Consider the following 3,555-nt stretch of genomic DNA (forward strand, 5'->3'; position numbering starts at 1 on the left):
GTTACTGGGAGGGATGTTTGTTAATGGGGAGGATCGTTGGGTCAAAGGATTCACTTTGATAAGCGATTAGACCATGATAAACAATGATTTGTGAGATATATACATGCTTATACGTAAATATAATTGTTCATATAATTTCTATGTAGAGGAAAATTATGCCGACACTTGAGGTGACGAACCATTCAAAGTTTGTTGAACAAATACCTAAATGTAACATTCCTACAGCTGTCAGTACGAAAGCATGTGTTATTATATTTTACTCATTTGAAAAGAAACAAAAGACTCAATTGGTTGGGACATCATAGAACACTCTTATTCTTATGCCGACACTTACAGTGGCGAACCATCCAAAGTTTGTTGAATAAAGTGAACATTTCGCAAGTCTACACTTGTAGTGTCGAACCATTCAAAGTTTTTTTAATTACAAAAATAAAGGTATATAAGGGGTGTTCTGAAAAAAAAATGTTAAACATAAATAAATCATGAATCAGAGTTTGTGTCGACACTCACAGTGACGAACCATCCATAGTTTGTTGAAACATCATATTTACATCCCACCATTGTAACGATTAAATGTGCAGTCATACATATTTTATAGATTAGAAATAGTAGCATGAAACGAGCTCACCAATTGATCCGTTATCCTTGACTGAGCAGCCACAATCCACTTTCAGCTTCACTCGTTTGCTCGGCTAGCACTCAGAAAAAAAAATAGGCGCGCGACCCGAAAAAAAAAACACGGACGACAGCTCGGGCTTTCTTAACGCACTGCCCAGGAGCAAGCGTCAAGGTCGTCGAAAGATCAAAAAGAACGAACCGATCGCGGCACTTTTTAACTTACTCCAACCGAACTCCCCGATCACGCCACTTTTTCACTTACGAGATCGACGCGCGACATGTTTGATCCTGCCCTCGTCGCTTGCTCCGGCAAAAGCAAGCGTCAAGGTCAAAAGATCAAACAGAACTCTACCACGACTTCAAGCGCTTCTCCGTCGTCAAACTCGAACGCTTCTCCCGCACTTCTCTTCGCGGCTCTTCGGACACAATTTTATTCGGGCGGGGGTCAAAATGATGTCATCACACTAAAATTAACACTCTGAGGAAATATGAAAATGAATGAATCTCCGAACTCTTTCTCTCCAAATGAAAGAAACAGTCGAAGTACCTAAACTGAAATCAAAACAAATTTTCAAGCCCTGGAAAAACAATGAAAATCGAAAATATTGACACCAAATTTTTGACGTTTCCGTCGCTAAGGAAAAATTCCCGTCTGGTCGCCAAGAACAACACACTGCAGTGCTTCGCGGTTGATGCGGTTCGTGTCAATTTTTTCTCTTCACCCCCTGCTTGATTCTTCCGCCACGGAATAACGGGTCTTCCAGCCGCCGTTTTGGGGCCACCACCGATCGAAATTCCGCCGATGCTTCGTTTACACTCTCACACAAGGAAAAGCCCCACCAAGCTCCAAGTCCAGTAGTCACTCTTTGGGTGCGGCGCCTCCCAATTCGAAATCGAACAGAAATTGGCACTTTTTTGAGTCCCCCTGCCGGCAAAAGCACAAAATCCAATTTCTGACACAGTATACTTCCGATTTTCCGTGATTGATCCGCACTTAACACCGAGGAAAAGTTGCAAAAACTAGAAAGAAATCCTGATCACTCTTGCCACTACCTTTCTTCTTCTGCACTCACGACTCGACGTTACGACGTTCGTTCGGCCATACTTTTCACTAGCGAATCAGTTGCACAGTGGTACTACGCATAGGCCAAAAATTAAAAAAAAGTAAGAGGTTGTTTCCGAGATACAACCGCCAAGTTGACGTTGGATAACGTTAGCTTCATCTATATCCTGGCTTGAGACCGGCACAAACTTATGAAAGATTTCTACTGATAAAAATCTAATCAATTTTCATATTATTTGTTGCATGCAAATTCTGACCTATTATGGACATTGTGTGTTGGCACAGAAAATCTGTGGTGTAAGTTTGGTTCGGTCAACACTTTAACACCGATAGACTCGGTGGATGGAAGAATAGCGATAGCGATAGCTCTTGCTTCCCAAACAAATATTCCGGTCGAACGTTAGGTCCACGCATGATCCACTATGATTGGTTAAGGTAGGTTCGGAATCCAGTTTGAGGTTGAGGTACTTCTCCATGAAGTCCGCGAGCTCCATGTTCTCCTCTTTGCTCAAATCGATGTTAAAGTCGCCAGTCATGATGATTGGCATGATCTCCTCTTGATACTCGAAGAAATTCCGCACCATGAAGAACTTTTTCTGCTTCATAGTGGTATCCGAGGAAATGTAGAGGCAAATCTGCGATTCCAGAGCTCGGCCGTCATGGTTCTGCAGGAAGCGAGTGGCCTAACTGATTGGTTTGTTTGAGGATACAAACCTGTGCACGATCCACGCCAAGCGTGTCAGCATCATGCCGAAGGACATCCAGCTGACTCGTCGTATCCGTGGAGAACGCGCTTAAATTGAATTGCAGCACAATTTCAAACAAAACGAGTACAGTGACCCCACGCAGTTGAATCACCCACAATTTATGAATCAGCTGATTTCAAAAGACAAAATTATTATCAAACTTATCACAAAACATCACAGAATTATTTTTACACATAGTTTCTTATCAGTAAAAATAATTCTGTGATGTTTTGTGACAAGTTTGATAATAATTTTGTCTTTTGAAGTCAGCTGATTCATAAATTGTGGGTGATTCAACTGCGTGGGGTCACTGTAACAACAATGCATTCGATGCAAAAGAGTTTCAACCAGAGACACTTCATCTATAACTATTAATTGATTAATTAATTTATTCATTTATCAATTATAATTTTGGTTAATTAGTTTTCTAGTTAGTTGTTGCTGATTAGTTTTTGCTCTTTGTTTGCCAAACTGATACTCTGATCGCTCTAGCATGCATTTACATGTAGATAGCGACGACACAAACGGCCTTATTCAAAGTAAGTAAAGTTTGTAAAGGATGCTTAAAATATATCCCCGAGCCCGATTTCATCTTCTAAACTCGTACCAATTAGCTCATACGGTTGAAATAATTACATTTCTGTTAGATATCAGGTACCGTGGTGAATCAAAATCCGGACGGTACCAATATCCGGACACTTTGATAATATTGATTAATTTATGCATAATTTGAATGTTTTTATGTTTGGGATTTTTTCAAAGTCTAAACTTTCAACATTGAAGATTATTATACTATCATTTTCAATCTAGTTAACATTGCCAAATAATTAATAAAATAACAACACGTTAATCGTTTCTGTCGGACGTCATTCCTTCGTGGTCCATGTTAATTGAATAATAACGATCTTTTAACGCACAACTTAAATCAAAGGTTGAAGAAAGAGTGTGTGAAGTATATTTTAATGAAGTGTTTTGAACAGAATTTAAAGCAGAGACATATTTTCAATGTTTCGTAACAAAGCTGTTGTGAATTATGAAGCAAATGTGTATTCAAAGGACTATTAAGAGACTGTCCGGGATTACGGGTCAGTGTTTTTAAACCCGGACATCGTGTGGAAGACCCACTTT

The 3,555-nt window shown here is 39.7% G+C and overlaps 1 long non-coding RNA gene across 1 annotated transcript; it reads right to left on the bottom strand.

The window, feature by feature from the left end:
- Positions 1 to 1,009: 1,009 nt before the first annotated feature.
- Positions 1,010 to 1,739, bottom strand: LOC110677211. Its single transcript, XR_002501026.1, has 2 exons — positions 1,672 to 1,739; positions 1,010 to 1,096 (listed from the first exon to the last, which is right to left on the bottom strand). It is a non-coding gene; the product is annotated as an uncharacterized LOC110677211 (long non-coding RNA).
- Positions 1,740 to 3,555: the final 1,816 nt, after the last annotated feature.

The sequence above is a fragment of the Aedes aegypti genome, chromosome 2, assembly GCF_002204515.2.
Source record: "Aedes aegypti strain LVP_AGWG chromosome 2, AaegL5.0 Primary Assembly, whole genome shotgun sequence".
Taxonomy (NCBI): Eukaryota; Metazoa; Arthropoda; class Insecta; order Diptera; family Culicidae; genus Aedes; species Aedes aegypti.